We start from the raw sequence: 25,234 nt of genomic DNA, 5'->3' as shown, positions 1-25,234 counted from the left end.
CAGAACGGTATATTTAGTGTATGGATGTACTAGATCCTCCAAAAAGGGAGAAACTCTTTAAAAGCCAGACATGACTTCTGTGAGTAACAGCAGTTCTTCCTACTGATGCAAACTCGTACATCATCATGAAGCGCATGTTGATCATTTGAGTGTATGCATATATAATTTTAAAAAAGTTTCCATCACCGATAGATCAAAACATCAAAAGCTATAGAGCAGAAGCAAATATTTACATGTTCCCGGCTGGCATATTTTTGGCACATTGGTTCACTCATCATGCTGTAGGCAATTGCTACAGACTCTTAATTAACACTCAACTCACCTATAATCAGAAACCCAGGACTCTACAATTCGAAGATTCCTTTAATTGTTGACTACCTGGCTCTGATACCAAGCGTTTTGTTTTATTTTTCGTAGCGTCAGCAAACGACTAGATCTAGCTTGGCTCCAGAAGTCTGTAGCCTTGCATGCTCCTAAACTGCAACATTCAATTGATTTAGTTAAAGTGCAATGTAATTAACTATTGAAAAACGCTGGTGGAGGTGGACGGAAAAGTTAGGCAACCCGTAAAAAGAAAAAAAGGCAACCCTCCCTAGTCGTAAGGCGAAGATTACCTTCTTTTCTTCTAACCGAGCTGATTGGCTCAATAGGTCACTTTGAGTGACATCACTGTACTAGTGATGATATCACTAGACCAGCCCACCCCTTGATTCTACAAAGTTCTATCAAATTCTTTATAGAAAAGTTACAAGGGGATAATACTTTACAAAAGGTAGAAGAATTATAGCCCTTTAGGCACTCATAAAACTAGCCTACTGGAACTATCTTTCCATGTGATGCTACACGCCAAGAGCTCCCGTTACTGTTAAAAGTCAGCATTGAGATTTCATAGCAATTAGCTGGCTATAAAAAGCTTTGGGGAAGGCACGGGTCAACGTGCAGGGCTACCATTGTATATGCAGCTAAGCAAGCCCTGGGGTTTTTTTGTCCTAAGACAATAAGGAAAGTGAAGCAAGAACAGGATGACTCAATACGCACAGAAATTCCCTGTATCCTTTAGATAAGGCATTGTATGAAGCCCAGAACAGACTCTACAAAAGGCATTGTGGTGCTCGGTGTGAATTCTACAGAATTGGGGCGGCTCGCTGCCTCCAGGCTTTTAGGAATCTAGTTCTTCTTGATAAGTTTTCATCATTTCAAGGCAGAGAAACGGCGAATAAAATCAAGATTAGCCAATTTGTCTTAAAGAGAAACTGCACCGAATTGCATGAGAGTAGAAGTTGACCACCTATTGGTGCCACTTGGGATTGGCCCTTTGGCTCCCCGATCTAGAACTCGGATGACCCACCCTGGTAAAGTTAAACTACAACTATACTCAGAACTAACATTGACTGCTCATGTTATAATGAACAGTTGATTAGAAACACCAACACAATGAGTCTGGATGTGCTCCAATCATGGCTTATGAAGGAGGTGCCAAAGTGAGCAGATGACAGATGAATCTCCATGCTCCTATAATAGTATTGCAGTTCATCCTCATTCAAGTCCATGGAAAAGAGTGGTGCCGTTTCTGGACAACCCCTTTAAGGATCCATTCACACGTGTCCTGTACTATGGCATACCGAGTCCTTATGGATTTGTATTAAAGGGGTTGTCAAAGAATCCAATCAAATGGCTGCCATCTGGGGAACATGTCCTAAGACGAGTTGAAAGCATCTCTGAACCCCCTCCAAAAAGGGTGGAGCAGTGTTTGGGGTGGAGCCCAACCCCATATTGTTTCGTCCTGTAGGTTGAAAGGTAAACCTCAAAAGGAACAATGTGTGGCTTTAGGTTCCCTTGCCTTCCCCACCTCCTTCGGGGGTAGAGGCATTCAACCTGCCCTAGGATGGGTTTCCACAGGCTGCACAAAAAGCGCCCGTTTTGTTGAACTGCTGGACCACCCCTTTAAGGTAGGTTGCTTTGTCACCATATTCTCCCTTAACAAGTTTTTAATATCTGGCAACTACACAAACCCGTAGCATCTAGTAGAACGCTAGTTCGCAATCCAAGTAATCTCTGCAGCTCTAAAGACATAAGCAGCCTGGACCGATTCCCATATGTAGCGCCCTCTTTCCGCTTTGTTACAGATACAATTTCATCAAACATCTCCATCCACCATTCGTAGGGGGGCTATTGTGATTTCCTATAAAGTCATGGGTACGTTCGGGTCTCATAAGGTCACAAGAGCCATTCTTCCATCTCACTGAACAGCAATTACGGTGCAATCACCACCTTCCCCGCTGCAAGAGATTAAGGCAGTGGAGTGCGGCTAAAACAGATGCCAAGCTACAGATGTTTGAGTCTGAAAATCAAGAGCAAAGTCTAAATTGTGCCCATGTGGATGCAAGATATTTTAATTAGAATGATGGCTCCAATCTGTTAGTGGAGCCCCATGGGAGGGAACAGGTTAATGAAGTGTCCCATGCTCTAATGTGTTACTGGGGACAATTAAAACGGTGTTCGGAGTATTCTGGTCCAGAGAAACCTGTGTAGTGACTTGATGGAAGCAAACAAGAAGCCGAAGGTGGGGGGGGGGGGGGGGGGTGGAGGGGATTACAAAGATACATCAATATAGTGGAGGGGTCCCGACCGGTGGCAAAACAATGATTCCAAGCATGCAGGCTGTCAGGGCATGCTGGGAGGTGAAGCTGGAGAGCCACAGGTTGGGGAGGGGGCACAAGCAAGTCCAGTTTAGTACAGCCACAGGGTATCTTGCATGCATGTCATGAACACTTGGCGAGAAAGAGTGGCTCAACTCGACGCCCCCTCCACCCAGAGTGTCTACATGATGCCAGTTTGGCATCGCACTTGGACCCTTGCCAATCTGCTGCTTGCCGATTGGTGCACTGAACAGATTTCTGCAGGAAGCAGACAGCTCTGTCCCTACTGCAGTGGCTGAGCATAGTATTGCAGACCAGGTTCCCATTCACATCAATGGGAGTTTTATCTGCAATACCAAGTCTGGCCAATACAAAGAAAGGGGGTGTGCATTTGCTGCAACACATTGGCTCAGCGATCAGCTAGTTGTCCAGAATCCAGAGAAGCAAACCCAGCCGATCAACTATTGATGACCTATTCTGAGGAAAGGCCATGAAAAGTTCAGATGTGGAATGTCCCTTTAAATCAAGTTGTCATGCACACAACAGTCATTACTAGTGTCTTTAAATACAAATACACTAGGCTACCAAAAAGAATACTATTTCCACATTGTACTACTTACTGAAGCCTCCTTTGGCCCCAACAACATCACATACTTTCTACTAACGTCTGATAAAATCCAGCTGGTATTTCCCTCCATTCATCCGGCAAATGTTTGGCGAGTTCTCTCAAAGATGGACGCTGTTCATATTTCCTGACCAACGTTCCAGTTCGTCCCAGAGATGTTCAGTAGGTTCGGGTCGGACTCTGTGCAGGCGGTCTAATCATGTAACATCCATATCCTCAAATCAACGTTAAACAGTTGGATTTGTGACGAGGCACGTTGTCCTGTTAGAAGTATGGCCGACCATTCCCAGAGTATTGCCACATTCTCGGCAGCACATTGTCTAGAATGTCAAGGTATACCTCTAAGTTCATGGTTCTTGTCACTACAACCAACAGACCGAGACCATGCCGCCTAAGTCACCACCAAACCATAACAGAACCTCTGCTGTTCTTCACTGTTAGTCAACACTCAGGCAAAAGGTGCTCTCCACGCCTCCACCACACCTAGATACCTCCATCTATTTTGAAGAAGGAGTAGCGCAATTTGTATGCTCAACTGTAGAATGACGACGCTCCTTGCACCATCGTAGACAGACTGATGCATCTTCTATGAAAGATATTTGAAGGATGAATGGAGGGTAATACCAGCTGAAATGTATCAGATGTTAATAGAATGTACGTCACGGAGAGTATCTGATGTCATCAGGGCCAAAAAAAAGCCCCACTAAGTATTACGATATGGAAATAAATACTACTTGTGATTGTTGCTCAGGTGTGCAATTACTTTTGGTAGGATAGTGCACTCCGTGCAAGTACAAAACTGATGACCAATTTGGTGCGCTCGACCAAGGACAGAGAGAGGGGGGAAAAAAAGGCAGTGTTTGGACTAGGAGAAACGGCATTCCTGGCATACCAACCTGAACCACATGGGCCTTTTCCTGTGGTGGGTGGAGGAAACAGTCAACAGACAAAGGAAATGGGGCCAACATGAGTTGGGACGTCCCTCAGAGGGCACCAGTGCCACACCAATGTCCTAAGCAGTGCTATATGCTCAGATTCCGATGCAAGCTGGCACCATCTCCCTGCGAGTCTGGACTATATCATGGAGGGACGTATAGAGCAGACGGGGCAAGCATGCACTAGCTCAGCACAAAAGCATCAGACCCACTAGAACAGCCCCCCCAGCAGCAAAGAAATGCACATAAATCAGGTTAATGGTCTGCAGGATCTGCAGAAGAGCTACGGACTTCAGCATAGGAGGGCCATTTAATTGGGCGCTGGTGTTGTGCGTCCTGGTAGAGATGGAGAGCCCCTGCTAGACCTTTATAGCATCCCCAATCCATTAGCACACAACGCATCTGACAACTACTTATATACAGCTAGGAAATGCATTATGTAATCATTCTCAAGAGGCCGAGGCGGCAGAGGACAGCGAGGATGGCTTCCTACTGTAGGTCAGAGGTGCTAATGAGCCATTTGTGTTGGGCAAACTATACATTATTGCTTGCGGGGTGGTTATAGATGGCGATGTGACGGGAGGGGCGGGGGATGTCAAAAAGTCAAAGTCATTATGGGGTCTGACAACTGCACCCTTGAAATACATTATTCTAATCAGTCCCGATTCCGGGTGGCAACCTACCAGGAGACATTTCCATTGAAAGCCTCAGTCCCAAAGCCTGACCGGCGGTAGGCATGGTTGCTTTAGTACTGGGCGCTGTATATGCCACCTAGAAGATTTAGGGTGGTTTCACATCTGCACTCAGGTTTCTGCTTTGAAACAGTCTAAAGGGACCCAACGAGGTTGGGTCATAGGTGGTAGACTAGCCGGGGTCGGGATGTCACTGCCAACCATGTGGGGTTCTTATGCAGCTATGTGTAGAGTATACCAAGAATGGTGTGATCAAGGAAAAACATCCAGTGAAAGGGGATCCTGTGCACAGAAATAACTTGACAAAAAGGGGTCAGAGGAAGGATGTCAGGAATCGCTCTGACGCACAAGCGGTGCAGTGTCAAGCTGGTGCGCCAAAGGTATCCGAATGCACAGCTTGTCATTCCTCAACACGGATGGGTTATAACAGATGACCAGTTCCAGTGCCGTTACGTCTAAGAGGAACAGAACGAGACTCTAGTGGGCAAAACACAAAACTTGGATCAACAAGCAGCGGAAAAAAAATTACCTGGTCAGATAAAGTAAATAAATCTTGTAATTTGTATAGCGCCAACTTATTCCGTAGCGCTTTCAGGTAACTTTCACGGATTACCCCCCCCCCCCCAACAAACTGGGTACTCATTTTACCGACCTCAGAAGGATGGAAGGCTGAGTCAACCTTGAGCCAGTTACCTGAACCATGCACGGATTGAACCTGCAACCTTCAGGTTGTGAGTGAGAGCTTAGGACTGCATTTCTGCCGCCTTAACACTCTGCACCGTACGGGGCTCAAATGAACCCAGATTTCTATTGCACCGTGCCGATGGGAGGGCAGAATTCGGCACAAGCAGCATGAATCAATCATGATTTCCCCAAAACCTGTGGATGGACGCCACAACAAATGACTGCGGTTCTGAAGACCAAGAGATCCAACCTAGATAGGGGTCTCAAATAATGTGGCAATTCCATGTCTGAGCCTGCAGAAGGCTTTTCCACTCCTCTACCCGGCTTGCCGTTCAGGAGTCCGGGAAAGCTGCGAACCAACACCTTTGGCCTCTAATGTCCGAAGAGGGTATAGGAAAAGCGCTTCTCCTGATGGGACGGCCATATTGTTCATCACCCAAATTTCCTGGAAGATAAAGAGGGGTTTTCCGGGACTAAAGAGGTTCTACGGCCATAGAAGTAAAAAAACTAAAAACTCTCCTATCCTGGCGGCTCCTCGTCCAGCGCTGCAGTTCCTGTGCCTGCCAGAAGCAGTAGAGGGCAGTCACGTGCCGTAACATTGTATGCATGACCATGCAGCCCCTCATGGGCTACAGTAGTCATAGAAGAGTCACTGCTGCAAGTAGCCGACCGGTCACGCACACAATGAATGCAACGGGACCACCCGCCGCTTCTTCCAGCTTCCATGCGGTGGGCACCGGGGCTGCAGCGCTGGACGGAGAGCATTCAATTTTTTTTTTATTTTAAAGCCGTATAACTTTTTGGGAAACCGGCTTTGCCCAAATACAATTGGTTGTGACAGTTTTTACTATACTGGAGGTACATCTAGGCAGATTTAGGTGCGAACACAAGTTTCCTACCGCTTTTGCGCCATATAATGGATTCCTCAGCACAGTGTTCATTCTAGATGGATTATAATATATATTCTGACTCGCCGCCAGCTTGAGATTCACTAGACGTAACAAGCCTGAAAATGTGACCTCTCCGGTTAGACGCGTTTACAGATATTCTGATGAATGCGCAGTTTCCCATCATTTACATGGAGACGCTGCCGCCTCCCAAAAATCTATTAATTGACGCTTGAGAAGCTTAAAAAATACGAGTAGGAAGAAGAGATGGCGGAAACCAAAAATCCATATATTCATATCAGTCCGAGTATTGACGGCAATTACAGCTAGAGGTCAATATGCGCAATTTAGGAGACAATTTGTCAGGCACAGACGCATTGATGGCATTAAAATAGGAGCGTGCGGTACAAGCCTGCGGCGCGGTCACATACGGGGGCACTAAAAACAGCATCATCGCTAATGAACCACGTGCACAAGTCACAACACAAACCTGCGACCGGGCTCAAAAATACTAACCGCACGAAAGAAAACGTAACAGTATTGGGCTACAGGGTTGTATGAAAGCGGAGATGCATAGCTGCTTCACTCCAAGAACAGCACCACTCTTGTCCACAGGCGGAATTTAGTATTACAGCTCGGCCCCATTCAAGTAAATGGGACTAGGGTCCCATTCACATCAGCGCCAGAAGCATGCAGCGCCATCAAATAATGTAAAATGCTGGATGGACTCCATCAAAGTCAATGGCACATAGTAGATGAGGGCCCCATTACAGTTGACAACGGGGCCCAATAGCTTTAGTTACGTCGCTGACTAAATGCCATATGACCGTCCTCGACGGCGAAGCACCATCCATATCAAAATCAGCACTTTGGTGAGTGACAGCCAGAAAAGGGACCGACCTCGACGAATCAGAAGAGCCCTTTGATCACTACAATAAGTCCAAGCTTGTTAGCACCATTTTCAGCACATCTGCTTGCTGCCAGGGAATGGAAACCCATCAGCGTTGGCAGCGAGTCGTCGTATTGACAGGAGCAGGGCTGCATAACTCTTGCTACAGGCCTGCACCGATGTCACCCGGGCAAGAACTTTTCTATTCAATGCCAGACAGCTGAGATCTTGAAAATGCCAAGAAACTGCAGCACTAAGCATATTAGAAAGTTGCTTTAAAGGTAATGATGTCTAAAATTGGCAGAGTGATCTACTCCTGGCAAGTGTCCACTAACCCAGATCCGCCGCCAGCTTCACGATCCCAGCTGAGCTGCATTGTGGGTTACGCACATAAACGATGGACAAAACCCGGACCCATTAAAGTCAACGTGTCCATTAACAGACGGTACGATTTTTTTTTTCATGGACTAATGGCTCAAGTAAAAAAAAAAAAGTTTCCAAGTCTGTCCTATTGCGGCGCAATTCTTACACCAGAATTTCCCATTCATAAAAACGGAACACACTTGCATGAAATACGGGTGCGTTCATCTTAAATGACATCACTTGGACCACCTTCCTTTTTTTTATCCTCCTGGCAGCTGAAGACGGCTCCATGAAGTACTTCTATTGCACTATATGGGGCTGTCGTCAACTGCCGGAAGGAGTCGAAAACAGCCGACAGAGCAAGAGCGCGCGGAAGCGAAAGTCCAGGTACTCTTTAAATGGAAGGCTGCTCCCCGGACGCATCCGGCTTGGCGCTCCCCGGACGCATCCGGCTTGGCGCTCCCCGGACGCATCCGGCTTGGCGCTCCCCGGACGCATCCGGCTTGGCGCTCCCCGGACGCATCCGGCTTGGCGCTCCGCGGACGCATCCGGCTTGGCGCTCCGCGGACGCATCCGGCTTGGCGCTCCGCGGACGCATCCGGCTTGGCGCTCCGCGGACGCATCCGGCTTGGCGCTCCGCGGACGCATCCGGCTTGGCGCTCCGCGGACGCATCCGGCTTGGCGCTCCGCGGACGCATCCGGCTTGGCGCTCCGCGGACGCATCCGGCTTGGCGCTCCGCGGACGCATCAGGCTTGGCGCTCCGCGGACGCATCAGGCTTGGCGCTCCGCGGACGCATCAGGCTTGGCGCTCCGCGGACGCATCAGGCTTGGCGCTCCGCGGACGCATCAGGCTTGGCGCTCCGCGGACGCATCAGGCTTGGCGCTCCGCGGACGCATCAGGCTTGGCGCTCCGCGGACGCATCAGGCTTGGCGCTCCGCGGACGCATCAGGCTTGGCGCTCCCCGGACGCATCAGGCTTGGCGCTCCCCGGATGCATCAGGCTTGGCGCTCCCCGGATGCATCAGGCTTGGCGCTCCCCGGATGCATCAGGCTTGGCGCTCCACTCGCTCTTGGCTCTTTTTCCGCTCTTCTCGTCCGGACTGCCGGCCTCCGCGGTCCACCGGTTGATTAAGGCAGTAAAATAATGGCCATTTCTACTTTGTCGCCGTCCTCAATACCGCTAGAACCCTAGGGTATACTATATGAGCAGCGATACACAAGTCAGTAACAGACATACAATATGGGCACTAATAAAGATAAATATCTAAGCGCCATAGGGCTGTGGGCCAATCGGAGGTCCATGGGGCATCATCAGCCGATGCCAGCACCTCCAATATCACCAGCAGCCCATATTCAGACCTCTGCGGAGGATACAAGATCCGGGCCGGTGGGACGGGCAGTTTGGCTTGTTGACACTGGAGGGTAAAGGCAGGCCGGCCCCCGCTGTCAGAATGCGAGGAATGCAGATGCAGCCTGAAAACAGGTTGATGTGGGGCGTCTGCCTCCCCCTCCACATCACAAGCAACCAAAACAATGAGCGAAGGGTGCAGCAAGTCTACACAGAGCCGAGCATCCGAAAAGTAGGAGTAATATGGAGGAACGGCCCCGACGGCCAAGAATGGCGCTTCCATCCGAGGGGCAGTTTCCACGGAGCGATTAATCCGGGGATCTCCTCCTGAGCACAAGGACAAAATTTTGCCAAAACCAAGAGTCCAATAAGCAGAAGAGATGCAAATCTCCTTTTCATACTTCTCTACAGGTTCCTTACTAAAATACTGCCTCGCGAAAAAAAGGTCGGGTCAGGAGTACCGTCGTAAGACCAACGTACATCCATACTACAGACGCAAAAACATGGCTGACATACACCAAGGCCAGCTTCACACGGAGGGGTTTGCGGGCGCAATCCACAGAATTAAGCCCCTTGATTTCAATGGGCGCGTTCACATTTCTGTATTGTGCCCAAGCAAGTAACAAAAAACTATCTGGGCACCAAAGGCCGCCGCAGAAGTCAATGGAGGGCGCACAAACGCATGTGCAATATGCACGGAGATACGTGAAACACTACGCAGCTGCGCAGGAACTAATTAGCCATTTCAATCTCTGCATCTTTGAGCGCAAACAAACATGCGTTACGGCTGCAAAGAGCACAATAAAATAAACGGATGCCGCGACGGATTGGCCGCCCTGTGTGTACGAGCTTTTTGCTAAATCTTGTCCACGTGGCTGGCTAATCCCGATATTGGGAGCCACGAGCAGATCTGCCGCACAGAAATTCTGCACAAAATTTCCACGGCCAATCCGTCCGGTGTGAACCCGGTCTTAGGCGCACGTAGACACTTGCGCTCGCGTGGAGCGATCATTAGGGTACGCTCACGTGGAGTCCGTTCGCTGTGAATTTTATGCAGATGAAGCAAATCCACATTTGGTGTAGATCCGCAGATTTCAGACAACCCGCAGCAGATCGCATCCATGCGGACACGCCATTACTGTAAGCGCACAAGCTTCAGAATTTCTGCTGCGATTTTGACCGTTTTCACCCCCCTCCCATTTGAAGCAGTGGATAGAACATCCGCGCCGCCGGTCCACACGCACTGCGGATTTTCTGAACATTGCGTGATGAGATTTCTTGAACGCTCATCGCTGTTGGTATAGAATACTGTGGATGTTCTGCAGCCAGTTTCGCCGCGTCATTTCCGTTACGTGAATCCCTAAATTATCTGGACTTTGGCGCGTCTTCAGAAGCTTTTGTCTACTTTATGCTGTCGCTCATTTGAACCACTTTTTGCAACATCGGCGCATTTTAAGCTCACCGCTGCGGTAACGTGACGTTTCACTGCTATGGACAGCATGTTAAGGAGCGGCAGGAGCTGCACAGTGGCAGTGGGTGACAAGTGGGCATAAGCAGGCATCGGGACAACATGTGCCACCGCCCGCTCTATGCAAATACCTGCGCTCCTCTAAGTTTGATTAGTTTCCAAAATTATTTGCAAGACAAACACATCATCCCCGTCCGGACGTCATCCTGTAGGGCGGCACCTGCACCATAGCTCCCCAAAAGCACAACTCCCAGCATGCTCCACTCACATCCAAAGCTTAGATAGCTACATTACATGACCATGGGGGCGGCCATCTGCCTGAGCTGCAGTCAACAGCATTTAGAGATCTGCTTTTCGGCAGACTCATGGGTCATAAACTCATTGCACAGGAGGGGACCCATTGACTTCTATGTGAGTGTTGTAGGTATGCTCTGACCTATGCAGAGGTAAATGTGCAGGGAGGTGGAGGAGGCGAGCTGTGAATACCTATTGTGCAGCGCATCCTGTGTTACCTATACATAGAGGTTACCTTAAGCTTGCATGGGCCGGTAAATCACTCAAAATTTTGCATTTGTAAAAAAGGAACAGACAAGAAAAGCCTGAACGGAGGGAAAATGCTGGTGTGAACGAGTCCTTAGGCAGTTTCTGTAGTTTCCATAGAAGTCAATGGGAGTTGCGCAGACAGTAGCACAGGATGCTCTGCTGTTTCCATCCTCAGGACCCTATCGCAAGATAGGTGGGGATCCCCAATGTGGGAGCTGCACCTATCAGGCATATCACCAGTTTAACCACTTCAGGACTACCAAACCATAAATCTCTTGCAGTCCTGGAGCATGTATGGAGTGAGCTTAGGAGTAAAGTTCCCTCCATACCTGGCAGTTATCAGCCATTTCTTGCAGCAACCGGTAACTGCCATGATCAGAGTTAGCTCCGATAGCGGCATTTAACTGTTTAGGTGCAGAGGTGAAAACTGACTGCGCGTCTACACAGTCAGCAAGAAGGTGGCAAGGCTTGAAAGGCAACATCATAAACAGCTATAAACTGCAATACTGGAGTATTGCAGTATATAGTACAAGCGATGAACTGATTGATTGAAAGTTCAAGTCCCCTGCGGGGACTAAAAAGTTTGTGTACGTCTAAGGATATATAAAAAAACGTTTTTTGGGTTTTTTTTAAACAGTTAGGTCAAAAATTTTAAATTAAAAAAAGAAAAAAAAAAAAACTATCCATGGAAAAAAAAACAAAGAAAATTAATGACTCCTGAAAAATGGAAACTTAAAAAGAAAAAAAAAAAAAAATTTAAAAAAACAATAAATCTCTCATCCTGAAGTGGTTAATATGGCTTCTTCAAGACTGTTCTCCATGGATAACCTTGAAGTCACAAGCCAGGCAGAACTGTCATACTCACCGTGCCAAGTTAGGCAACCGGCAGTAAATGCCTACATTGGTTCCTGGTACTCTGGACTTGTGAAGCCTTGGTGAAGGGGTTCCAAACGGCATCCTAGAATCTGGCGTATGTGGATAGGACTGCCAATTGTGAAGGCTGAGGGTGGCCAGATGCCTCCACGGGGCAGTAACCAAGTCCTTTACAGAACACTCTCGCCATGACCTCAGGACGGAGATGGCTGAACCCTCTTACAGTAGAGACTTCTAGGCTCAGTACAACAAGAAGAGGAAATTCTCATACTCCAGGATACGGCTGAAATATCCGCTGGCAGCTCCTTGCAGCCATTGTCCGACCGCTGACAGAAGACTAGCAAAAGCATTCTAGCCTTTTAACCCGGCTACCATAAACCTCAGGATAAGCCGAGGGAGGGGGAGGAAGGAACGGAAAGAGATATGTGCCCATCTAGTTTCCCAAGAAAGCACCATAAAAAGCCGTTTACAGATAGGTCAAGTTAGATGCCAATGCGATAACTTTGCCCCATGTGCTTCGCATGTGAACATGGCATCATCGGAGATAGCGTAAAGGGTTAAAAGCGAGGAAGTGCATCACACCGAACACAATGAAATCAGATTTCAGTCGCAGCAGAAGCTGCCAGGAAAAGAATTTCCATTTGTTTGAAAAGCAAAACAAAAAGATTCCAACTGGCAGGACGGCCGTGCCAAAAATAGCCAGCGCAAATGTACTGCGACTGCCTGGGGAGGCCGCGGCTGCCAAAACCGGAGGCTGGGAGTATACGGACGGGACGGCTAATAACAGCAAGACAATATGGTTTTATAGCACGCAGGTCTCCATAGTAGTGTGCCGCCATAAACTAATATGCCCGCCATTACATAAGGGGGCATCATCCAACTTTTATCCCCAATTCTATAGGGAAGGAAGGTTTGCACGCTGGGGGTCTGACCGCTGAGACCCTCAGCGATTGCAAGAACTGCACTAGAGTCTTCATGTGAACGGAGCACCGCTGTATACGCTCCGTCACCTCTATGGGCTTATAGTGCAGATCGAACCGTCTAAGCCGGTCTGCCAAATTTTGTCAAAAAGTTCAGTTCCGCCTGAATTAGTTTGAACCGAACCTTCACCAACACCCTTCGAACTGGCGTATAATACTGCCTAAGGCCACCTGCACACTGCGGATTTGCATTGCGGAATCCCGAGCAGACGTCTGCCTCCGGATTCCGCAGCAAATAGCGCTTCATGCGATTCTTCCTGCACATGAAGAAAAACCAATTGCGGTTTTCGCTCGCGGAGAAAAAAATTAAAAGTTGCAGCATGCTCCATTTATGTGCGGATTCCATGCGGCCAGCTTCCATTGAAGTCAATGACAGCCATCCGATCCACGGCCCTTCCCAGTGACATTGCGAAGAGGTCACGGATTCTGCGTCATCACTAGGCGATGACGCAGGAAAGGCAGGAGTTTAAAAAGAAAAAAACCTGTAATGCGCATGTCCGATGGCGAGCTGTGCGGACCATCAGCTGTACAGATTAGGGAAAGTGAAAACAGGCAGGCGCGGAGGCTGCTGCTGTCAAATTCTGCATGCAGAATCTGACCCCCTGAGTGCAGGCGGTCTATGAGATATGATAGATCCTCTGTCCTAAAGGGCGCTCTCCCATGTATTACGTGCGCGCAATATGCATCACACTTTACATTACTTTCAATTGTGCCCCTCTCACACAGCGTGCAAAGTGTGCACACAAAAAGATCACAGCATGCATTATGTGTGCATACACGCTAAGATAGCGTATTGGGATTGTCGGCAAGCACCATGCATACTGCTACATGCTCACACGCGGGATATAAACACTCGTGAGACCCCTTCATGTAGAATATCTATAATTAGGAATTACCCTCATACAGTGAGAAGAACATACAACCTATGTGCAGATGTTGTCCTGGGTCAGATCTGGACCTAGGACCCCCAGCACTGCAACACAACAATGCTAGCACCATGCTTCTTCCTCATCCTCTTTCGGAGAAGGAAGAGGGAGGAGGAAGAGGATGCAGGTACTGGTGCATTATGTCTCCACCAGATGTATGGTTGGAGACATGTGTTGGCTGCTGTCAGTGAGGGGAAGCTCCCAGGGCAAGGGGTTGGTCAGCGTTACTGACAGGAAACTTGCAGGGCACATCCCCCTCAGCTCCGGCTCCCCCGTGACATGGCCCAGGGCAGCTCACACATGTACCCAGCAGACTGCCGTATGAGCTTACGTCCCACCTTGACGCTGCGCTCACACCTCTCCTCTGCTCCCGTTCCCGATGGGATGCATAGTGGCTCAGTGGTTATCAATGCTGCCTTGCAGTGCTGGGGGCCTAGGTTTAAATTTGACCATGGTCAACATCTGCATGGAGTTCGTACGCTTTTCCCAGTTCAGCCGAGACAAACAGCATGATGTCTGAGTTTGTACCGAACCGAACTTTTAGTAAAGTTTGACTTGTTTCAGTTCATTCAACTGCTACTTCTGAGTGCGTGCTACAGAGGGCTAAGGGGCAGAATCTCCTCAGTGTGTAGTGCATGGAGACTCCTAGCAGCTTGTCTCCACCCACCAGCTCAAAGAAGACTGAGAATTAGAGATTGCAAAGGGCAAACGTGATAAATGCAGGATACAAGTCAGCGACCAAATATAGTAGTGTTCATGTACACACAAAGCAGCTTATTCTGGAAAGTCACGTAAAAGTGCAGGTAAACCAGTATTTAGGGTTTACTACTCTGGCTATATACACTTCACACACCCGGCCATGAAAGCGCCAGCTAGCTTTCACAGGTAAGTCCTGGCAGACTCCCGCAGGTACGACCAACATGTCAACAGAAACTCTCGTCAGTGTTTACTCAGCTTCTGCTCGCAGGTAGCGCAATATGTGAGATTACGAGCTTGTCACCCAGGACGAGTCTCCCTCAGGCCAGCAACGCCCAGCTACCTTCAGCTTCCTATAGCGTTGGTATAACCTGGTAGCGTCTCAGCCTCGCCCCAGGCCCTGCCCTTGTCCAATTACTCTTTGTAGTGAGAAACCTTCCCATGACTAAATAGGGAGTAACCCTGAAGTTTCTCACATGGATGAGATACGGAAAATCAAGTAGTGTTAACCCCTGCATCCCCGGCACCGGCAAAAAATTCAGACACGGCGACAGGAAAACCAAACTAGTTTCTATGTTCTCATCCTTGTGGTGACAATTAGTTCCACATTTGAGACATCATGAGGGAAAGAGAATAAAAAAAATGTAAATCTAATGACCTCATTAACCAAGCTGCACATTTGGTTCCCATTTGTAAGCAACCACACGCGTTTTCAGCTCTGCAATAAGTTTCTACAATACCCCCATGATACCAGAGGAGCATCTGTACATCCAGGGGATTAGGCAGGACCCCCCTATAGGAGCTCCGCAATTAGACAGAAACCAGGGGCAATACTATTTAAAACATGTGGTTCCTAAAATCACGAAGTCCCTCAAAATATGAGTGATCAAGCGGTTCTATATTAATCAAACATGTCTTAAAGGGGCATCTCAGAATGACCCCACCCCTTTACAATAAAGCTGGCCTAGAGACAACCTGACAAGGAAAAGCTCTCCATTTTTAATCAGGGAACCTCGGTCAGTTATTCTACTCTATCTGAAACTATTGGCCTCTTTCTCTTCAGGTCATGTGATCTCAAATCTGACCAGCTCGTGTCTACTTGGGTTTGTGTGTGACGTTTCTAGTCAATGTCTCAGCCTGTGTGATGCTATTACATGGATCTAACAAAGAAACTGCCTAGAGAGGGGCACAGACACTCCTATAACAGTTACTGATTCACACAGCTGCCACACGGTTATAATAGAGGAGAGCACAGCTCATTTTTTCTGACTGTATACTTATGGTCTATATGGCAACGATGATTAAACTTTTCCTCCAGCACCAGAAATGGTGTAGCCTCTAGCTAATACTGTGCTGACGCATCATAGGATTGATGGGAACATGAAACAAATGTTTACCATCAACATGGTGACTGATAAGCATCAGACAGGGGGCAACACTGCATTGAAGTGGCTACAATATACAGCAGCCAATCGGCAGTACAAAGTGTGCATTAGATACTTAGAAAATTGCTATAGCCATCTTGGATGGCGCAAAACATGGTCCACAACTGGCAGATCAAAAAGGTGGCAGTAGAGGAGTAACTTAAAGTTTCTGGGCCCCAATGCAAAGTCTATAAGAGGGCTTCCAAATATAATGCTTTATTCATATTACTGGGCTCCCCATATGGAGAAGAAAGGCCTTACGGGCCCGCTAAGGTTCCTGGGCCCGGGTGAGTCTGCATCCCTTATAGTAACGCCCCTGGGTGGCAGAGAAGAACAACGGCAGGTAATATATCTCTCTGCAGTCCCAAAACTCTAGGGTCACTTTAATCCTTGGTGCCTTCCATGCCAATTGCCCATCTCAAGTCACATAAGGTGGGAGGTAGTGGGGGGTGGCACACTGGAGCTCCAAATCCCCACTTTATCACTGTATGTACGGCCTCCTTCTGCAGAACCGCCATCACATTGGGCCGCTGACGTCAGTGCAAGTCACTGAGAGACCCTGTGCTTGTGCTGTGAAGCCCTCGGCCCCTGGCTGCATACACACTCGAGGGGTCTCTAGCTGGAGGGTCGCTTTAATAAGGTAAATGTTGCAAAGTGTAAGCTCACCTTTGATAAAACCCAATTAAAGAATTGCTCAAGTAGCAATCACCTAATCTCATGTTATGGCCAGACCCACTTCCTTCAGTAGAGGAGTGTTCTCATCATATACCTGTCAGCAGAGTACAGACTGACAGCGCACCACCCTGTGAAGCAATCCCATAAGAACTCACTGCTATTAGTTATTACTGCGCCCTAAACTGGAGGTACTTGGCTTCCTTGGAGCAGGGAGTTAAAGGTTCCTTCACACGGGGCAATTATGGCCCAAATCATGGCTGAAACAGCAATTCCGGGCTATAGTCGAGAAAACGCCCACCTGCCTGTGTTGCTTGGCTTAGGTTGTCCAAAAACCAAGTGACGATCAGCCCGTTTGCAGTGAATGGAAGCGGTCGGCCAGAAGATCTCCGGCACGCTCCACTTCCATTCTCTGAATGACAGTCGTCCCGTGTATGTGCACTAAGGGAAAGCCAGGAATCAGTTAAAGGGAAGCTCCTTCAAGAAGATGATCATTGAAAAATGTGTGCAAATATGGTAACAATGTCGTGGAGATATAAAGGGTTGTGCATATAGAGGTCAGATTGGTGGGGGGGGGGGGGGGGGTCCCTTGTTTGGGACTCAAGTAACCAAAGTCACTAATAAGGCTCTATTTACAAAGGTGAAAGTCACTGGAAGAAGTTGCATGTCAAAAGAACCTATGATTTCCAACAGGTTCATTTACATGAGTGCGAGTTCGAAAAAATTGCAGCACGTCTTATTTTTCGGGTGATTTGGTTTAAGTCAATTCTTGGGTGTGTAACAGGAATTTAAAAAATAAAAACGCACATGTGATCTGCATGTGAGCACGACGCGCTTATTTCACTATAAGTATGGGACTGACACGCGTGTAAAAGTACATTGTTGCGGTTTTTCACAAAATTGATAAACACGCGATATCAGCTTGATTTTCCTGACCGATATTGCACTTGCTCATGTAAATACACCCTTAGGGCAGCTTCACACGGGCGGATGCACAACTGCACGTGACTCAGAGCAAAGTGTTTGCACTATGACTGAGGCTCTTATGCGGGTGGATCGGAGTATTCTGCTGCACTTTTTGCACCCGCCAGGCAGGGATTCTTTGCTCCGATTTGAATAGCTATTGAGTCCTTTTCCCAGCAGAATTGCGCATCGTGCCTTCCCATAGGCGTCTATGGGGACCTTTGGTGTGCAAACGTGCAGAAAAGTAGAGCATGTAGCATTTTTACATGAAGTGCGTGCGCAAAACAAGGGAAGTGTTAATGAGCCCATCGAAATAAGTGGGTTCTATTCTCTTCGTATAACGTGGGCCAAGCCACCCTTAGAGCTACTCTAGACCTAGAGGACTACACACTGCTATATACCCCGTTTCCCTGAAAATAAGACATAGCATGATTTTCCAGAATTTTTGAGGATGCAAAATGATTTTTCAGGCTTTTTGAGGATGCTTGAAATATAAGCCCTACTCCAAAATTAAGCCCTGCTAACAGTTAATTCAAAAAGTCAATTTAAATAGTGTCCAGGCAGCAATACATGTAAAAAAGTTAAACCTTTTTGAACAAAAAATATAAGACACTGTCTTATTTTCAGGGAAACACGGTAGTACATGGATACTTGTTCGATTGAATGGGCGCCATATACCACCACCTTAAAGAGCACGTTGCGGTCAGAATCCTGGCACAGCAACCAGCCGATCGCCACTTTACAACAAATCCAAAGCTCGGGACACCAATGTTCCTCCAACTGGTCACCCGCAGCCTTTATACGTGGTGCCCGCACTTGTCCACGATGGGTATATGTAGAAGCACACAAACAAAACCCCTGCCCGGAGCCATCCAGTAACCTACATCATCCTCCGACTGATGACAAAAGCAGAATTTCCCCCACACGCATCCATTGTCTGCTCCATCAGCAAATAAAAGCTGGTTACTTTACAGAACATTCCCATTAGTGGCAGCGGGGATCCGGGCGGGGGCCGAACATCAAGTACAAAGTTCAGAGAACAAAAAGGGGATGCGTCGGGTTCCTGACCGTGAAGGGGGGCAGTATACACCCATATATTGACATAACAGCCTGGAAATCAATATTGTGACAGCGGAGGAGGGCGCTGGCTGCCAGCCATCCCATAGGCACAACACAGAAAGATACATTGTATCCATCACTTGATACAATGTAACAAGAACAGAGTGTCTACAGAACATACAACAGAAAGCCTCCAATTGCCATCCATGTTGTATGTTTAAAAGAAGGACACGGACGCATTATTCAACGAGGCGGCACGCACTTCCAAGCTTTTTCACGGACTGGAAAAAATACTTCTCGCCTGCACGATTCTCTCCGTATCTGACGGCAACTAGAATAGGCAGGCCGTCCGTATATTGGACAAGTGTCCATGTGGGCAACCGAATCTATCAGCAAGCGTGTTGGTAGCCCAAGGGCAGGCTCGCACGAGCGCACGTGTAACTCAGCCTTTTACTTGTGTGAGCCGGGGTTTCGCTGTGTATGGCAGCCACTTTGCACTTCACATGACAGCATATCTCCCGCACGCTTTCGTGCGCAGTCTTCTGTTTTTTTTTTCCTGAGGCCGCCTGCATACGACCAGATTTCAATTGAGGAATCCACAATAGTCACCCGCATAGACGATCTGCGGTATTCCACAACTACTTTTAAAAAAAGACCGTTCGCCATCTACTCGAGTGAGCAGGCATGCAGTTTCCGCTGGCGGATTTAAAAAAAAAAAAAAAAGCGGCACGTTCTATTTTCGTGCGGACTCCACATGGACAGCTTCCATTGAAGTCAATGGAAGCCGTCCGACCCACAGCCCATCCGCAATTGACATTGCAGATTGATGTGGGTACCGGCTTCATCGCCTAGCGACAGCGCAGGAAAAGAAATACAAAAAAAAAATTTGTATCTGCATTTATAAAAAAAAAAAACTGACCAAAAAAAAAAAAACGGTTTTTCTACGGCTTGACTTCTCTTCCCCTCCCATTTTCACACCTCCTGCCCTTTGGGCATGCCGATACAAAAATTTAAGGGAAACAGATTTTTTAAGTCTCCCATCGTCTACAATGTAGAAAAATAGATACTTTTTTTTTTAAACTGCTTCTATTCCAGTGTTAAAAAAAAAAACAAAAAAAAACACCGCGGAACTGAAACGGAAGCTCTTCCGTTTCAATACACTTCAACAAACGTCTTCTTTCCGTTTTTCTGTTCCACGAACGCGACAGCCAGACAGAAAGCAAAGACGCCGGTGTGAAAGGGCCCGAATACAGGAATAATGGGAGTACAGGTAAGCAGCGATCACAAAGGCAGCAACGCCGGCCCACAATGAGGTCATACAAAGAAGGCAGGCATGCTACAAAGACAGCAGAGCCGAGTTTGTCTGATGCATTAGTAGCTTTACATAGGACTGCAGGGTAACCCACGACATAGCCTTAACTCAACGGATTGTCAAAGCGCAGACACAGTTCCAACAACCAACTCAGCTCTGCTAGATGTCCACAGTGAAGACGATACTTCGCTAAGGCACTCGCAAGAGCACACAGATGTAGCAGAGCTAGCAGGGTTATTAGCACAGCATAGGGAGTTTGTTTTATATAGGACTGCAGCCCATGAACAAGGCAGTGACAGATAGTGCAAGGACAAACTCAGCTCTGCTGCATCTGTACATAAACGACAGTACATAAGGAAAGGTTACGGGTTATAGCAGAAAGGGGTATTTCTGGCTTTGGGCATGCTGCAAACCTTTAAACATATCGCAAACTTACACAATATATATTGTAAAGCCCATTAATGTAATATTACACCCCAATCCTGGCACAAAGATACGGCATCCGTACCTTACATGATATGTGGACGGATAACCACACCCAGTGCTAACATATATAGGAGTATAGAAGTAGAATGTAACATATATCCCATGTACACCCACCCACCATGCCAGGAATTAGAGCAACCTGCAACCGAGAAAAAAAACTACAACTCCCAGCATGCCAAGACTATTGAAGACGTGCAAAGCATGCTGGGAGTTGTAGTTCAAAGATCACATACTGGAAGGTGAACTGCCTCTGCCCTCCCTACCTTGCAGGTAATGCACACAGCTCGTCACCTCCCCTCCCCGCAGCCAACAGACAAAGAAAGAAGCCGCCGCACAGAAAGCACGACGAGCCCGCTTCTTACCCTGCGGTGAAAGTCGCTGGAAGAAGCCGCCTCTATCCTTAGACTACTCCGGACTCACCCAGACCTCAGCCCTCCGACAACTAACCCGAGCACACAGCCTGCTGACAGCGACACCCCCTCTCAACCAATGGGGAGCCGCCCCTCTGCATACCCCACCCACTCACAGCACCTCCCTCCTACCTCATTGGACGACGCGTTCGTCAATCCTTCCTCGCCTTCCAAATTGGATTGGCCAAACCGCACGCTCTTCTTCTTTGTCCACTTATGATTGGCTACAAGTTCAGAAGGTAGAATATGATTGGATATTACGCGTGTCATTCAAATTAGGTTGGACCTATAATAAGCTTAGGACCGCCTGGGTGCATTTTATAAGGGGCCCTCCCTGAGGTGACGTGATGGTTTCACCTGGCCAGGTAATGAGGCGGTGAGTCAGGGGTTAGTCATTATGGAACGGGCTGGCCAGACGCAGACTCACACGGAGACAAGTCGGAGGTCTAGACTGGGCTGCTTCAGCAGGAAGGTGACTTTACGGCACCTAGCAGTCACTCACTTTACGACTAAATCTTCACAAATAGCTCCTATGTGTATGACCAGGCAGGTTGTGTAGGGAGACGATACTGGATTGGGTTGGGGCATCTGATAGTCCGGAAACCTTCCTTAACCCCTTAAGGATCAGACACTTTTTAGGGATTTTGCACATCTGGAGGTTTGACTGTGAATTATGCCAAAATGTAGCTTTTTTTTTTTTTTTTTTTTTATATAGGTGTTTGTAGTATTCTACTTAATTTTTGTAATTTTTTTTTTTCATCTATGTCCTCTATAAGGGCTCATACCCACGGGTGCCGCGGGATATGCCCAGGGATTTACGCCGGAGCAGTACTGCGGTTAAAAACAAAGTGCCTGCTGGTGATCGTGGATTACCGCCGTCTCCATTAATGCCATTCACAACATGCTGCGATTATTTCCTGCTGCGGCATTCTGCTTGTGGGCATTGGCAGGCAGAGAGCTGATAGGTTCAATAGAACCTAATAGCTGTGGAATTCACACGCGGATTTCCGCCACAGTGAAAATGGTATGGTTTGGGGGTTTTTAGAGCCTCCAGCCTCCGCGTCCCCCTCCCTCAGTTACTCACTGTGAGGCATTGCAGTACTGCGGCCGCTCTGGTCCCCCAAAATCCAGCCCGCCACTGCTGAGTGCAGGGAGCCCGACGGGTAAGCGGCTCTCCTGCCGCCGCTCATTCTGTCTCCCCCACCACTGCACAATGCAGGCAGACGGGAAAGCCGCTGTGCCGCCGCTCCCTCACTGTCCAGGTACACAGCCTACTCCAACGCCGGCTAAGGAGCAGTTAGTGAGTGCCAGGATCTGATGGGGGGAATGGCCGGCCTGTCAAAAAGACTATCTTATCGCCACCCACACTTCCGGTGGCGACAAGATACAATAATACTGAATGAGCCTTTACTCTGGCATCTGATAGTCCAGAAACTGCGCTGAAGGCCGGCTTCACGCAAACTTATTTGCGTGTGGAAATCTTGTACATGTAGTATTCAGAAAATAGAAGCCATTGGGATCGGTCACATGTGTGGATTTGGTGTGCGCAATGCCATAGTGCGACAAAAACCTTCAACATGCTTTATCTTCCTGTGTATTTGCGTCCCTCATTAAACGAATTGACCATTTCAATGGCCGAGCGATTCGGTGCTTACTTTTTTGCGTATGACTTGTGTGTGAATGTACAGTAGAGAAAATACAGCTGCACGTGCGAATACGCAACGCCCAATGCACAAAGGCGCAGCCATGCGTATACTGGTGACACTGCCCTTGACACAGGATGACTATCGTCCGACTAGTCGCTCAGAATACTCACTAAGATGTGCGTACGCCTGCCCCTCTACACGCAGCGCCCGCTCCTCCCCTCCCACACATGCTTATTAGTCGCCAAGTCTACTGAACACACATGTATGTGCCAACAGAGGCAGATTATCATTGGCGCACTTGGAGTACTGGCTCTGGGCCCCGTGATATCTGCCATTCAGGGGCCCCGGCTGCTTGTGGCCATCAATGTTTTTCACCACTTTGGCAGAACCCGGGAGGTAGTTGCGCCCCTTTCTGTGCTGGTGAAAAAAACTACATTCCTGTTTGGCTTCCCCAAGTGGCTCCAAGCTGCTGCTTCTTCTGGGTATGTGTATTGTCACGTGACCGGTGCTAGCCAATCCCTGGCCTTAGACTCTGAGACCAGGGATTGGCTGCCCTGGTCATGTTTGGTATGTGCGCTTTGCCTGTAAGTAAGAAGCTGCATTGCGGAGCAGCAAAATAGGTGAGGGTTTTGTTTTTTGGGGCAGAAAAGGAGGCATTTATTTTGTGGGTTTTTCCTCATGGTTCACTATGGAGCCTCCGGTTTATCGCAGTGCACCAACTTGCGATGCGGTTTAAACATTAGCAACACCTGAGGAAAAACGCCGACTGTGATGGTTTTCCAGGAAAAAGCATTGCTGACACTCAAACATCGCATGAACTAACTGATATTGCTGGGATTGTCTTGTGGCGATATCGCGCCCACCATTGTGAAGGAGCCCTCAGGAAGAAGGTTCCCCAGGATCCTCCACACCCAGGTACGTCCATCTGACGTGACAACGCAGTAGCGTTTTTCGTCACTCCATAGAACGCTCTTTCATTGCTGAACTGTCCAATGACGACGCCCCTTGCATCATTCTAGATGGGACGATGTGTCATTGAGAGAATTTGCAGGATGAATGGAGGGGAATACCATCTGAAGTGACAAAGTAGTAGCGGTTTTCGTCACTCCATAGAGCGCTCTTCCATTGCTCAACTGTCCAATGACGACACTCCTTGCACCATTGTAGATGGGCCGATGCGTTGGTAGAGAATTTGCAGGGTGAATGGAGGGGAATACCATCTGAAGTGACAAAGCAGTAGCATTTTTCGTCACTCCATAGAACGTCCTTCCATTTCTCAACTGTCCAATGACGACGCCCCTTGCACCATTGTAGATGGGCCGATGTGTCACTGAGTAAATTTGCAGGGTGAATGGAGGGGAATACCATCTGCAGTGTATCAGACATTAGTAGACCGTATGCCTCGGGGAGTATCCACTGTCCTGTAGCCCTAATGACAAGTAGAACACGGGAATAAATACATGTGATTCCTGCTCGGGTGTCCGTTACTCCTGGAAGGATGGTGGCTGTACGGAGCACAATCTCCTCTTCCTCCTCGATGGCGGTGACCCCGCTGCTCAGCTTCATTATTCTTGATGTACTCTTATTTTTAGCTCTTTCTTCATCCACATGTTTTTTGTTTGTTTTTTTTCCTTAAACCACAAAAATCTTCTGTTTATGAATCTGCTTCTCTTTACTTTACTTGGGCATGTTGTGCCTGTAGCTCGCTTCATGTATGTTTATTCACTACGGCTTCTAGAAGGGGGGATAAGGCTGGAATCTATGATCTGTCGGCGCAGAGGATCCGCGGTAGAACGCAGGGATTGAAAAGCATGTAGCGCCGCTTTTTCACTCGCGCTCCTCGATACTACCTGCGTGTTCAGCGGGCAGAGGATCGCAGCATGTTCTATTTTGCTGTGGATTCCGCATGGACGGCCTCCATTGAAGTAAATGGAAGTCGGCCAACCCGCAACCAATTTCATAATTAACAATGCGTATGAGCTGCGGGTCCCCAGGTTATTGCTAAGCAACAGCGTGGGAAATGCAACCATTCCAAAAAAAAAACTGTATTGCGCATGACTGACCGCGAGCTGTCGCAGTCATCTACAATACAATGAAATACGGTATGCATGGTCACTACACTGATATCACATCTTGTATCTAAGCTAGAGGCGGTACAGCAGGGTACTAGAGCCTCCATGCCCTGCCGAATCACATCTTGTATCCAAGCTAGAGATGGCCCAACGGGCTACTAGAGCCTCCATGCCCGCCTGTATCACATCATGTATCCAAGCTAATGGTGGTACAACAGGGTACTAGAGCCTCCATGCCTGCCTGTATCACATCTTGTATCCAATCTAGAGATGGCCCAACGGGGTACTAGATCCTCCATGTCTGCCCGTATCACATCTTGCTGTACCGCCTCTAGCTTGTGACCGCGGGTTTTGGAGCTGTGCTTATCCCTCGGAAGTCTTGCACTTTTTCGGTGTGGCCAAACCGTGAGATCTCCGCCCCATGGGAACCCAACCTTAAGGTGCATTTAGACTGAAGGTTATCGTTCAAATAAGCTAAACCAACCGGTCCGGCGTTAGCTGCGTTTAGACTGAACGCTTAGCGATTTACCAGATTGGGGAGGTTGCGGAATCCTCACAAAAATGGCGCATGCTGCTATTTTTCCTCCATGAGCAAAAATCGCAATTTATTTCAGCTCATGTGCATAGATTTCCTATAGCAT

General features: G+C 48.1%; 1 protein-coding gene across 1 annotated transcript in view; it reads right to left on the bottom strand.

Annotated features, from left to right (window-relative positions):
* The window catches only part of JUP (junction plakoglobin), a 60,461-nt gene extending 39,505 nt beyond the window's left edge, over positions 1-20,956 (bottom strand). Inside the window, exon 1 of the mRNA XM_066586415.1 lies at positions 20,828-20,956. The gene's annotated coding sequence lies outside the window, so the exon portion shown is untranslated. The remainder of the gene's footprint in view (positions 1-20,827) is intronic.
* Between the last annotated feature and the right edge of the window lie 4,278 nt (positions 20,957-25,234).

Source organism: Eleutherodactylus coqui, chromosome 13 (genome assembly GCF_035609145.1).
Source record: "Eleutherodactylus coqui strain aEleCoq1 chromosome 13, aEleCoq1.hap1, whole genome shotgun sequence".
NCBI lineage: Eukaryota > Metazoa > Chordata > Amphibia > Anura > Eleutherodactylidae > Eleutherodactylus > Eleutherodactylus coqui.
The sequence above is the reverse complement of the archived record's forward strand: the minus strand, read 5'-3'. Positions and strand labels throughout refer to the sequence as shown.